Consider the following 14,964-nt stretch of genomic DNA (forward strand, 5'->3'; position numbering starts at 1 on the left):
CAGTTCCTGAATCTTATGCAAACCTTTTTTTATTGTATGTAATTGTTCTTTTTTTCTAGAAATGTGACCTCATAGATACAATTAAATAAATGTAATAAATAAGTCCAAAGTAAAACAATTTTCCAGGGCATTTTATATAACCATTTCAACTAATCAGTTCAGGTGTGCCATGATTGGCATTCCCAGATGTTCCATGCATACCAGCCTGGAAAGCTATCATAATGAAATTGCTGTAAAGGCAACAGGAAATTAGTAGTTGCGTGATTGTACAGATGACATTTGTGCCAAGAAACTCTACAGGTACCTCGACTGACAGGAAAACCTGTAAATGATCTAATTTGCATGACTTCTCTGTCCTGTCTCCAGGTAATTATCATCCTCTGATGTGATCACTCCCACCAGTTGCCACCCACCAGTCCCCTTCTGTATCTCCCCTGCTTTCTCATCTCTCATCCTGATTGTCTCTCTCTCTGTGCACTTATACTGGAGGTGTGATTGCATTAAGCTGCAGAGAGCGAGGGCATCCCCGGGGCCGCACTAATGTACAGAACAGAATGTTCAGAGTAGTGACTGTGAAGGAGAGCAAGAGAAAGGTTGCAGTGGGGGGCATCCATTACTATAATCATTTTACCTCACTTGAAAAGGTGGCTCTTACAGCGGCTGCTGTGAAAGAAAGAAGACACAGAAGACAGAGAAAGAGGGGAAGAGAGATGAGTGGAGGAAAAAGCCTCTCATGGCTGTTAGTAAATCTAAAGCGCAACTTCATTTTTCAACCTTTATTGCTTTCTCACACGAGCACCCAGAGCATCCACACAATAACTAAAGACATTTCAGTGGTAACCAGTGAACCAACCAGTGAATTTCTACTATGAATACAATAAAACCAAAACAAATACCACACAAAAGCAATATGTGGCTCCATGCAAACAATGAGGGATATCTTTCAAAGTGGGGGCGGAGGACAGGGAATACCCTGAAGGAATAACATCTAATGCAATCAGATCGCTCTGGCCAATTAGTCGGCACTAGCCTAGCCAAAGATGATGTCAGTCATCATTACTCATTGCTTAATGCTATAAAGCAGAAGGGAATCAAGAGCAAACAAAGAAAAGAGCAACAAAAGTGGGTCGGAGTTAGGAAGGACAGTGGATTAATCACGCTGAAGGCAGATAAGCACTCTTATGTGAATAATGGCACCCACACAGAGTAGAATAACACACACCTATTATCTGACTCTTAAATACAAGTCTAAGAGTAAATGCTTAGATATATTAAGTAACTCTCAGACAAAAGATACAGTACACACCACAAAAATGCAGACGCAGGCATCCACCACCATTCCAACACACTCACTCACTCACGCTCGCAGACACACATAATGTTCCAGCACATGTATGGCTCATTAGTAATGACCTACAGCAATATGTTTTTCCATGCTGATGGCTGAATTCCGGTCGATACCTCACAGCTCCACATGACATTTCACATTTCACTTACATATGCGTTCAGCATGTTATGGGGTACAAACACAAACTACTTAAGGTTGTGTCTCTAACATGCATATGCCCACGCACTGTGCAGTATACACGCACACAGATAGACGTATAGAGGAAGGTATATGCTGTATTAACACAACAAACATGTTGAATCACAAATACACACCTGCAGAAAGACACACAGTCCACACAGTGATGTTTATCAGGACAGAGTAATGGAACACAGTGGCTGAGCCAAGCAAACATACACACCCTGATTAGCTCCTATGGGGGAAGCCATTGGACCCCCTGTATGATTATTAAGCCTGACTTCAACATCTCTCGTTTGTAAACAGACGGCGGCTATGTGGAACATAAGGAGCTGCTGCAGAGGTTTACCTGCATTCTGTATCAATATGTAGTGAATACGAAGCAGCAGCAATTTAATGAACATTCTCCACCATTTAACTTGTAGTTAAAATTTAGCTCCGTTTTACACTAAGCTGTGAGCCATCAAGAGATAATGCACAAATTAGCTTTGTGAGGGAATTAACCTGAAATCAGGTAGCAAGAGGTATAACAAGGAATCAATATGAAAGGGCAAAGGCAACAATCTTTATATGTGAAACATTTATTACACACACAACTAATTACTAGACTAACTACTAGACACACAAATGAATGGATAAATGTAGCCATGAATGTTTTGGCACTGACCAGTGAAAATCACCCTTTATGCGCTGTTCAGCAACTGAGAGAAGTTTTGGGAAGCACTTGTGAAATCGTAAAATATTTCACATCATAATTATATTGAAGGTTGATTTTATTCCTGGCCTCACACCAAATTACCTTGTTAGTAACCTATTAGCATCAACCCAAATATAACACAGGAAAACTAATGTTTTCAGGCACACATGAGGTGTGACATTCGACATTCCCATTTACATCTCCTTTCTGGATTCATTCAGTTCCTGTATCAAAATCAGCAAGTTGAAATAAACTTTGCATTCTTCCTATAACATTAATTAAACATGGTATATCAATTAATGTACATTTGACTCTGAATTGCAAAGTTGGTTTCTTTCGTTCCTTGTTCCCTTTATTGATGTCCAGAGATCATCCCAAAGCGGGCTCAGTGAGGGTCATAAATTGGCTCACTGTCACATAACTTTTATTGGAGTTCTGTCTGAGTCCCGGCAGGGGTTGTCTTATGACCCGAAAGAAGACTAAGACAGGATGATTGGGGAAAGTTTCTTTAAATTCTCACAGAGCTTGTTTATGAGTCAGAGGCAGCTGTTTAGGAGAGGACATCAGTTTTCTGTGGAATAGTTAAATTGTTCATCATCATTATAATCCTACATCATTGGCTGTGGCTTAGTGATAGAGTTGTTCGCATTATCTTTGGAGTGAAGTCATATTAGATCATTCGGATGTGCCCTCCCAGAGGTTATGTCAAGTTATTGGCTGATATACATGTGACTATTGCTTAGCTGTTGTTTCAGAACCATGGACAGCCCTTTGGGGGGAACCTACGTCCTTGAGGTCGCTTGATATGGAAACTGGATCATGAGAGATTTCAAAGATTAATATGTTAATTTGTTAGATATACTTTTCATTAAATCCAGTTAAAATGAATATTAAGTAAAATCTGTTTTTGCTGCTTCCATAATTACTAAAATAGAAACTAGTCTAGTACATGCACAATAGGCAGTCTCAGGTCAGCTCTTCCAATTGAGAATGTCTCTCTTTGCATTCATTCCTCCACTCTTCATTTCTCTGCCTCCTCTCCTCTTCTCCTCTTGGTAATTCAAAAAAAAAAAACAGCAGTCTGGATGAACTCAGCGACACTGGGCAAGGTAATTAACTAATTGCTTAGTGTGCAGAGACAGCCACAGTATGTGTGTGTCTGTGTGTGTGTGTGTCGGAGAGCCTGTTTGTGGAGACGGGTGGCATGACAAGTAAAGACGGCAAGACAAAAGTGAAACTGAGTGAGAGACTCGAGAGGGGGGCGGTGATAGAAGAAACAATACAGAAAGAAAACAGAAGGAAAAAGAGAGATACAGAGAAAATATATTGAATCAATGATAAAATGTGTCTTGATTTAATTAATTATGTCTCCTTGTCTGTGGCCAGTACCACATTAGAAGAGAATATTTTCATTTTAAAATGCAAGTTACCACTCTTTTCTCTTTTCCTCATCTCGGATCATTCCAATAATCTACCCTCTCTCTTATTAGCTTCTTTTCTTTTCTCACCAGCTCCCCTATCCTCATGTATCTTACTTTCCTGCTGCCCCTCTTCTCCCTCCCTCCTTCCCTCTCCTCTCTATTTCTCCCTCCTTCGCTCTAGGGCAGCTGCTGTAGCAGTTGGAAGTCTCAGGTGTGTGTGTGTGTGTTTCCCTTGCTCTCCAAACCCAATTCAATCCTACTATGAGAGCAGGGGCCCAGATCAAATAAAGCAGAGCGCAGCTATTACAAGAAAACAGAGAAGGGGAAATCCATGTTCACACAGAGAGAGAGAGAAGGGGCAACCTCTCCATTTACTCGGGTTGCTTAACCCTCTCAGGGAAGCAATTTGCACATAATGTAACAGGTTCCTTACTACAGGAAACTTATGTGAAGTTTAAATTAATTTCTTGTATGTCTGACATTAAAATAGTATTAATGCTAACCTTTAGTAGGCTAAAACAAACAATATAATTTTGACCCCTTGCTGGATCCACGTAAGCGTCTAATGTCAAACAACAGGGACGGGTTCAGTTTACTTTATATTGAGCATTTGAACTGATACCCCCTGGCATTGCTGGACATCTAAAGGCTGCTGTGATGCTTTATTATAGAGAGCATTGCTGGGTTAATTGGTAATTTGACATCTTTGAGATTACTGTGAGCCGTTGCTGCAGGCTACATTGAGTCTAACCATGAGAGAGTGGGTGGGAGTCATTTCAGTTTCAAATGAAAAAAAAAAATCAATCTCTGAAAATATAAAGTTAGAATATAAAGCTGTCAGATTTCCCCTGCAAGACATAAATAAGGTTACTCTTTCTCTTGGCATATAAAATATCACTGCCTAGTTGTGCAATAATGAAATCAAAGCCAAGCATATTCTGCAAACGAGGCCCGGATATTATCTGAATTTAAAGTTACAGCAGACCTGTAATGTAAAACACTTAATGAGCGGATCAATGTGACGCTTCCAGTCTGAACAACTGAACACTGTCTCCATTTTCCTTATGATTAGTACCAAATTACATTGTTCTTTCCAGGACACTTGCTAGGAAATTATAAAGAAATTATTAAGAATTTATGGGCCCGTAAAGTAAAGCATTTCCATTTTTTTAGCTAAACATAGTGGTGTGTAAAATATCCATTTATACTTACAGTAACATAAAATTTTTTGCACATTGACAAGCATTGCATCTTGAGATTTCATTAAATAGTGACTAACACAAATATTCAAGATAGTGATGTTCTTTAAAATGCAGCTGGAAACAACAGCTCCAGTTTGAGTGCCAACCGTCAATAATACAACCTGACGTGTGATTTTCCAAAATCATACTCTATAGACATTGTGAGACAAACCAATATTGAAGAAAGTCTTCTTAATTCTTCTTAATGTGATATCTTGTTTTTCACCCTGCCCTAAACACAAAGTAAAATGGTCTTTTTCCCAAAAGTTTTTTAAAACAGACAAATTAAAATTTAAACGCCTGTTTTTCCAAACAGAAGATTCAACATGGACTTGTATAAGAGAGACTGCTTTTTAGCACACCCAAGCAAATCAGGAGCCACATTAGCACAGACTTGTCTAGTAACATAAGCTTATTCTACTGTTGAACTCACTGTAAGCCATGCAGGATACAACATAAGACACGTGCCAAACATCTTAACACAAATGTCAAATCATAGGTGATTGGATTCTGACTCTACATCCTCAAAAGGCAGCTAGATATAAAATGGATCCATTCCCTATATAGGTGACTGACAGTCTGTACATGGTTCCCCATTAAGCCATTTTCTGACATGTGTTGATCACCACGACTTGGCGCCCAGCGACATTGTTTGAGCTTCTAGACTGTCAGCCCTCCATCTGCTCATTTCTGAGGCTTTCTGCTCAGAGAAAGGCAACTGTCAACAGTGAATTTACAAAAGAGAGAGAAAGCAGAAAAAAGCAGGGACTGAAATGTGTAATTTGCCTTCAGCAAGACTGATGGGTGAAGAAAGGAGGAGAGAAGGAAGAAGGAGGGAAAGACAGGCAAGGAGAGCTTGAATCTTTGTGAGTGAGAAAGAAACAGAAAATTTAAAAATCAACTTATAAGACTACTTTATATTCAGCATTTTTATTTAATGATGTACTTTTCTTGCATTTGTTTAATCTAAATCTTACCTTTCCTTTATTCTTTCTCTCAGAAGCTCTACTTATTTTACGCCCCTCCTCGCGACTCCTCTCTGAATTGGTACAAAGTTAATTTAATAAACTAATTAGTCTGTGTACTTCAAAACATGTTTGTATAGTTATGAAGCAAATGAAGCAAGTCCCCAAGCACACTTTAGTACCTCACAACAAAATCTAACGATGCAACAAGTTTAACTGTATATTGCTGAAGGGTGATAAACAAAAAACTGTTCAGTAAAAAGCAGGTATGTTGCAACTGGAAGACTCAGAAGACGGTTCTCTTTGGGTTTCATAATTTTTTGAACTAATTAAACTTATGAATGTCTGTAGTTTCTTTGATATTGGTACAAAAAAATCCAGTTTGTGGCTGTGTTTATGTGTAATCCCTTTACCTCACTTCCTGTCTTGAAATACATCTTCTGTAAAAATAACACCCCATCTGAGACATTAGGAACAGTGAGCAGCAGGAGGCAGAGAAGAAAGGATTGGTCACATCAGAGTCTTAGGACAGAGGAGAGGAGAGGAGAGGAGAGGAGAGGAGAGGAGAGGAGAGGAGAGAGGAGAGGAGAGGAGAGGAGAGGAGAGGAGAAAGAGATGTGTTCAATGAGACGAAAGGCAGGGATTGGCTTTCTCACTGTTCTCAGTAAGCCCTTCTATTCATTCTGCTCATGAGAGAATGGAGCTTCAACACGCAGCTGGTGAGACGGAGATAAAGGACTGACGGAGGGGCTTCAATACATACAGTGGAGGGTGAGGATACAGAAAGGAGGAAAAGAGGAGGGAGGGAGTTTGGAGGGAGAGGAGACTGCAAAACTGAGTTCAGAGACATCAGTGGGGGAGTCAAAGTGTAGAATAAGAAACAAAGAATACAATCAAAAAGACAAATCACATGAATGGAAGAAGAGAAAAGAAGGAGGACAGGAACTCAAAAAGTGTACCCTCTGGGCCACAGAAACACACATAAACCCAAACACACATAAGCACATCAGTTCTTCTAACTATGTTATATTACAACTATTACTGATAAAATACTCAAAAACAAAAAAAACAAAGTGTAACACCAAGCCAGGTAAACTATCTAGTGCAGGGTTTTCCAACCTGGGAGCCAGTGCCATCCACATGGTCCAAAGATAAATGTGAGGGGTCACAAGATAATTAAAGGTATAAGAAAGAAACATATATACACAGAATTTTCTGACTTTCTCTTAAATACTGGACACTTTCCTCTATTCAGACTTTTAAAAATCCCACAAATTAAAGAATGAGTTGGCATCCTGGTAGAGAAGAGGTTTGAGATGCTGACCATGTAATGGAAATGTCCCCTGTACCATTCCAGTCAGGGACCTTTGTTGCAAGTCAGGTCTCCACTCATTCCCTGTTACTCGTCTACTATCTGCTATAAAGCCATAACTTGTGAAGAGGGGTCGCAGGTACATGTTGATTTGCTCGGCTGCTAGCTAAGGTCGCTTTCACACCTGTAGTTCGGCTCATCTGGTCCGGACAAGGGAGGAAAAGAAAAGTCTTTTTTTACTAATGAACCATGATGTGAAGTTATATGCATTGACAAGTAACTAATTTTTCATTCTGCATCATAATGAGGAACATTTAGCGACAGTCTGAAAAAGAGGCGTCTTGGGGGGAATAGTTAATCTGTGGTCACTGCGATTCACTGAAATTGCTGAAATATACATGGAGTGGGCAAAGCAAACACCATCAATCAACAAACCATGTTTTTAACTCCTTTTCACCTTCTGGTTGATCAGGTAAAAATCCCAGCAATCAAATACTTACGCATATGTGTTGAAAACAAGCAAACACATTATAAGACCCTTACTCCACCAGACTTCAGTCCTACCTGTGCAGGCAGAGCTACTTGGGCGGAGTAGGTGGAGCCTGCTGCTTAGTTGAGAGCCAACAACCGACTGGCGCTGCAGTCCTAGTGTGAAGTCTGGATCTCTCCACCAATGGGAGAGAAGCGTTCCGGGTGCCTACGCCGTCTGTCCAAGTCTGTCTGTCTGTCTGTAGGTGCTGTCACCGTTCCCTACAGGGAAACACAGAGAGAAAGAGAGTGCGTTAACACCATTTTCAAAGTGTTCCTTGCTCTATTCTACATATCAGCAAGAAATATTATTTTTCATGATATGATTATTGCTTGTTCTGGCTCAGTTATCACTGCATAATAAACAAATTCCCTGCTATGCAATTACAATCATAAGCTTAACCTTCAGCCAAGTGTTATTTTCCATAAACAATTTGCTTTCAGTTTAAATGGCAGTTGTGCAGAACAGCAGCTTATGAAGAAAAGTAAAGTCATAGTGAGTATTCTGAGAGGGGACTACCAACAATTTGCTCACTTGAGTGCTTGCATTCAGAATGTATTGATCTTTCTAGTTATCTCTCCAAAGTCAGCAAGTTAATTAATCTTTTAGCACTGACTTTGATGAAAATGAAAAATATAATGACATAAAAAGCAACATTAATCTGGTGTTATTTGCAGGATTTTGTTGCTATACCAACACACGCCTCTATAACAGTCTCTCTCTCTCTCTCTCTCTCTCTCTCTCAGAACAAACAGCCGTGCTATTTATACTCTGACGCCCCATTGGCATGGCAACCACGCTTTGTTTACCCGCATGAGACACTGGTTTGAGGCGTGTGTCCTCCCCACCTTTAAAAAAAAATAAAAACAGTTATTTGGAGACATTTAGGTCTCTTTCATGAGCTTGGCTCGCTTTCTGGTGAGGACAATGTTTCACTTTGACCAAATGCCTCCGGTAAACTGAGAGCTATTATGGTGAAATGGAAAGCTGGTAATAAAACTAGTATTTCTGTGAAAACAAAATTTCGTTTGTTTGTTGGTTTTCTCGTTGTTGGGGTCATAGCCTGACAGAGTTGCTGTTAAAATCTTTAAATAACTTTATGCTACAAATGGTTAGTGCTTTTTCTTTTAAAGCACTAGTAAACAGTCACAAAATATGTGACTAAATACACACTGATTCAATGCAGTTTCATAAAGGTCTATTGTAGAAACGGATGTAACACCATATTAAACACATCAGTACAATGTATTTATGTCTGGTACACTATACTAAGAGTATCACATTACTCCTTTTCTACTCTGCATATAAATCATTTAAGGAAATAAACGCTATTTTGAAGTCCCATAGGTCAAACACAGATCCAGCATTGCTTAAACTTCTGTTTACAACTACTGTGCAAAGCACTTAATCTCAAACTAGGCACTCCACAGTAGCCTAGAGCAGAAAACTATTGTATCATGTATCACCCAGGTGTGAATCTAACTTTATGACTGTGTTGCAGAGTGTTCCTAAAAAGGAGTGAGTTAATCTTCCCTGGGTAAATAAATGTGCTAAAGTGCATAATTTGATGCATAAGCACAGAGGGAAAATGCTTGGTGCACCCACCCAACACACTCTCATTTACAGTAACCCCGGAGGCTGTTACCATAGTGACAAAGACATGTCCCAAGGTCATGGGGAGGAACTGAGCATTAAGTTGAACCCTGAAACAAGGCATCGCCTTGGCAACATAAAAATCAGGCCAGTTGATCATGTGACAGCTAGGCCCTAGCGACAGAAACAGATACTAAAGAACACTTTTCACAAACTCAAGAAACATACACATACAGGAGCATGCAGGCATGTGAAATCTGAACACCTGGTATACACATATAAATACACACAGTATGTATAGTCACATACACACAATTACAAGCCCACAACAATAGAAACAGTTGTACAAGCAAAGACAAAAACACACCAGTCAAAGGTGAAAACATTGATAATTAAGAGCATCATCTACTTCATAGCCCCTGACTTGTGACTGTCACGTTATTTGTTTCTTTGTGTATATGAATATAAATGACACCAATCACCAATTAGAGTAGATGTAGCTCTAGACATGCTCAACATTATAAACAATCATACAGTAAATTCTAAAAATCTACAATGCAGTTTACACTTAAGGCTGGGTATCAGCAGCACAAGTCCTTTGCTTAAGTTAAAAATGTCAAAATTTTGATTTAAATCAGGAACTATCTGAAGAATAAAGTAGAAGAATATGTAAACAAGATTACAAATATGACCAGACATTCAATGCCAGCTTTCTGTACTTGACAGTTTGCGATTCTCTGGGCTACAGACACATTTTGGTCTATATCAAAAATGTATTGAAGTTCTATGTACACTAAGGCTTAAAAACATTTTACTGTAGTGATGTACTATTAGCGTAGATTAACAGCTTAATTATCATTGTAAACATACTTAACTCTTAACCGCCTGCACTGTGAAACTGTATTTTCCTACTGTAACTACAACCTGAAAGAAGTTGTGAAAAGTTTATGTAACAGTCACTGAATATGCGTAACTCTGAGAGCTGATGTGGAGGCCCTAATAGCCAAGCTTTCACCTGGATTCACCTCATCTTTCTGTTTCATGGAAAAGAGTGCTCTGAATATTGTGAACAGTGTACACATACACACAGGTTTGTAAATACATACAGACACACACGCACACAACGGAGAGTTTTTCTTCCTACTCAGCAGCCTAGGATTCAGTTCCCTGTCTGTTGCACAACACACTCAATAATACTGGCAGCCTGAGTGTGTGTGTGTGTGTGTGTGTGTGTGTGTGTGTGTGTGTGTGTGTGTGTGTGTGTGTGTGTGTGTGTGTGTGTGTACATCTCCATGTGCACCTATGAAACCATGCCCTGCCCCTTTCAGTCTGCTTTTCTATTGGTCCCCTGCTTGCTGTCCCTCTGTCACATACAGGGTTGGACACACATGCACGCACCCACGCACACATTAGACGCGCACACTCAAGAGACACAGCAAAAAGACCACAGAGCCATAGGTGGAGTGTGCCATCGACAACATCCACACCTTCTAGACAGAGAGGAACACAAGAAACTCGACTCTATTAGGTATTTAGAGTGCATTATTTTCTGTTTTTCATTTTTTCTTTAAAACATTAAAGTTTTACCTATACATTGGTCACATTTCATGTCACATCAGCTTCTGTTTTCACAAATTATTTGTTTTTTGCTTTTATTTATGTGATTAAATACATTCAAATCTTACTCAAGAGAGGCTAAGAGGGCACTCCATGCTCCCCTGTGGGCTTTTTTGGCTCCACAAGCATGTCCTTCCTTATGCTGCCTTTGTTCTTTATTTGTATCTTTGAAAATGAATAAACCCTCAAATAAAAGGAATGGACCAAATGCACCAGAAGGCAACTGGCCTCAGAAGGGAATTCCACTGAAACTGACTTTTACTTGGCTATTCTGCAAAAGATACACTGCAACAAACAAGCTGTTTTTCTGGTTTAAAATGCGTCATAAGTATTGGCTTCCAAGGACTGAGGAAAGTGCAGCGTTGCAAAGTTCTTGGATTGCACTGCAGGCTCTGGCTGCACACAACAAGACCAGCAACTAACTGGCCAACAATAGGCTGGTTAGTTGAGCACAACCCAGTCTGCACCATCCCTTCATGTATGCGAAGCTGTATAATTATGACCCAAATGATCAGAGACCTACAAAGGACATGTACAAGCAGTTGAAGCACCTCTTTCAGATAAAATAAACAGTTTGTATACAACACTAATTCATACCTGTATGAATGTAAGACTCCCCATGAAGCAAAAAGTAAACCAGTCCTAATAAATTAGATTACATAGGAACAATTCACACAAATGAGCCAGAAATGGACATATATCCCAACAATGTTTCACGGAACAAGTTTAAAGGTGAGAAATAAGGTTCTGACTGTCAGCACAGTTTCAGAAAAACATTTACTCAACTAACTTAGCTTAATATTACATAACATAACAAAATATTATAACACAAACTATTTGCACTACGCACAATTAATTCTCAACATCTGCATATTTATTTCCTGTTTTAATTATTTCATCTGTTCAGTTTTGTTGCAGACACATGTTCAAACATAAACCAGGCCTCATTATTATCTTAATTATATGTAACTTCTTTGGCAATACTCTTGAACTATTATGCCGGTAAAGCTCAATAAATTGAAATTGAGAAAAGCAATGGAAGGGAGAATGAGAGAAAAGAGAACCAACACATTCAATAAGACAGAGAGAGAAACATGAACTACCTCTTGGTTGTGCAACTCACTCACTAACCCTCAGCACTGTCACTGCAGGTCAAAGTTCAGTATGCTTAAAAGCAGCCCAAATGTGCTTTTGTGTAGCTGATGACAATGCTTTTTCCTGCTGATAAACATATTTTTCATGCTGATAAACACAGACACGTCTCCACTACTATTCATACAATATGCATACACGCACAATACAACAGCATGCCCAGCAACCTAGATAGCATAGATAGTGGTGCAGCTAAAATAGACAGTGACACTCTGAGCACAACTTAGATAAGACAGACTAATGTACAGAGATAAATGAAAATAAAAACACTCGTGCACGTATTTTGTCAGCACACACACAGTATTGAGACATCATCAGGGAACCTGCTGTCTAGGAAAAATGATGCAGAGGTTTAGTTAGAAAGCACTTGCTCACTCCCTAGCTCCCCTCTATTAGGCCTTCACAGGTGGGGACATTAACTGAGCATCTCCTGATGTCATTAAGCCTCTTATGAAATAATAACAACTGTTTAATGCCATGGTGTGATCACATTACTTTACGCAGGAATTTACAAGGTCAACGTGATGACACACTATCAAGGTTGTGTTTGTCATGTTACAAAAGGCTTTCACTCTTAGAGTAAACTTTAAAAAGTAAAAGTAAAGTTCAGTACAGAGAAAAAGCAACAGTATAAGTAGTAGTCTATTTCTTAGATCAGTATTGGTGTTGTCCTCATTTCTCTCCTAAGGTCTCATATTCTTCTCTCCTTTCCTTTCCTTCTCTCTCCCCCCTTGTATTTTTATCTACTCTTCTTTTCCTTTCCTCATCCCTCCTCTCTAATACTAGTATTCTCCAGGGCAATGCATCACAACATAACAACATCACCATGACACGTGACAGAGATGTGAGCAAGGGGAAATAAAATACAGAGCAGAGCTCACACACACACACACACTCCACACTGTGTGCAGAGAAGAAAAGTGTGTGAAAGTAAGAGAAAAGAAGCAAGAAAGCAAGAAATATTAAGTGACAAAGACAGAAAATCCTCCATTACTCTTCTGTATGCGTGTGTGTATATACAGTATTTACCTGTGAACACACACGTGTGTGAGGAGCTAACATGTGTAAGTGAGACTGACAGAGTGCACTAACGCTGAACATCAGAGCACAAGCTGCTACCTGAGGGAATTACTCAGCATTCCTCAGTCGAGGTGCGTTAGCGCAGAGGGCCTGGAGACGCAGGAGTCGCAGGCTTTGATCGGCCCCCTAAGATCCCAACACTGGGATAAGGGGAATATGCTGAGAGGGGGGCCTGAAGGGAACACACACACACATAGAGAATCACATCTTCAAAGGTGTACACATGCGCACACACAAACTGGGGTCTTCAACTTACATTTTTCCAAACAATCAAAAGACATATATGCTGCCCACGCATGCATAGTAATAATCTACTGCTTTTGATCCTTTTTCTCCCTCTCTCATTCGCATACTATACATGCAGTACATACACAAACACACACTCACAATTGAAAACATTAATATGGAGAGCTCTCAATGTCATCTTTATGCAAAGTAAATCATCTCTCCTTCACTTAAACATGTATACTTTCCAGCCCACCAACAAAAACATCCTGTGCACCAAACTCTTCTCACAAAGAACGCAAGACATAAAACTAACCAGCCAACAATTAAAAATAGGTATTGAAATGTTTTAAATATAAAATGTACAAGGATAGTAAATAGTCCTTATGCGACAGGCCTGCTCTCCAGCAGTAATCTGACAGTGAAGCAGATGGCAGGTACAGTATAATGGCCGGATTATAGACGTTCTACCCCCGTATTAGACAAGGGGATACAAGCTGCTGCTGTACGAGCAGGTTTCACGAGACCTCATTCTACTCTTTGACAAAACTTTTAGTCTCACTCGCCCCCATAATTTCGTTTCTGTCAGAGTGTAATGAATGACAAGTCAACCTGTACTCTTTTTCTTGTCTGTCATGCTTTTAACTGCGGCGAGAAAGCTGTTTATTTTTGATGGCTTGATTGCTTACTGGCATATAAGGCAAAGTTAAAGCTCACTGGTTAAGAAAAGAAAATATTCTGCAATCATGGTGGCAAATTTTCATGTGGCACCTTCCAGAAAAGTGAAACCACATACATATAATTTTGTATCAGAGAGGGGATGGGCTAATCTCAAAATTCCCTCTACCAATTAAACTCAAAACAAAAATTACAAAAACCTAAAAAATACTTCTTTGTTTGAAGGGAAATGTTATTTATTAGACAGCACACTGAGAGTGATAGGGAATATCAGATGGAGCTCTTACATAGTTCAACAATATACGTGACCCAAACCCACATGTGAGAAGAACATGTCATGCACCACAGGACACTGATGCAAAACAACACTAAATACACTTTATTTGCTAGCTTGACTGGGAGGTGATTGGTAGAAAGTGGGTCAAACACAAAGCTATTGGCTAAAAGATTAACTTTGAAGAGGGAAATGCAAATGTCTCATAATAAAGACCTGAAGGCAGTACCTTGAGTCTTTCTGTTTTACAATTGCTGGCTTCTCATATTTGAACATATTTGTATCATCATGTATCTGTAATGCACCAAATACTTTAATATTCTTCACTGGACACTAAGGTGAGATGACTTTAAGAAGATAATTGTTATTATGGGGTTCACAGCACGACCTTAGGAAGTCACCAGCATACGTCATGAAGCACCACGGCTGTGGCAGGTTCCTGCTGGCAGCACAGGTGCTCACATGCACACACTTAACACACACTTAACACACACACACATACACAAACACATGGACATACAGACACTTGGCCAGAACACTGCAGGTACCCCCTCCCAACCCCACTGATGTACATAACCACACACATAAAGATGCGCACGCACACACACACACAGAGTACAGGTGCTTACACTGCCCCACCAGCTGTCTCTTGAGA

General features: G+C 39.7%; 1 protein-coding gene across 2 annotated transcripts in view; it reads right to left on the reverse strand.

Annotated features, from left to right (window-relative positions):
* The window catches only part of atxn1a (ataxin 1a), a 98,579-nt gene that overhangs the window by 63,320 nt on the left and 20,295 nt on the right, over positions 1-14,964 (reverse strand). For both annotated transcript variants that reach the window (XM_044170706.1, XM_044170703.1), the window contains exon 2: positions 7,726-7,911. The gene's annotated coding sequence lies outside the window, so the exon portion shown is untranslated. The remainder of the gene's footprint in view (positions 1-7,725; positions 7,912-14,964) is intronic.

Source organism: Siniperca chuatsi, linkage group LG17, assembly GCF_020085105.1.
Source record: "Siniperca chuatsi isolate FFG_IHB_CAS linkage group LG17, ASM2008510v1, whole genome shotgun sequence".
In the NCBI taxonomy this organism is placed as follows: domain Eukaryota; kingdom Metazoa; phylum Chordata; class Actinopteri; order Centrarchiformes; family Sinipercidae; genus Siniperca; species Siniperca chuatsi.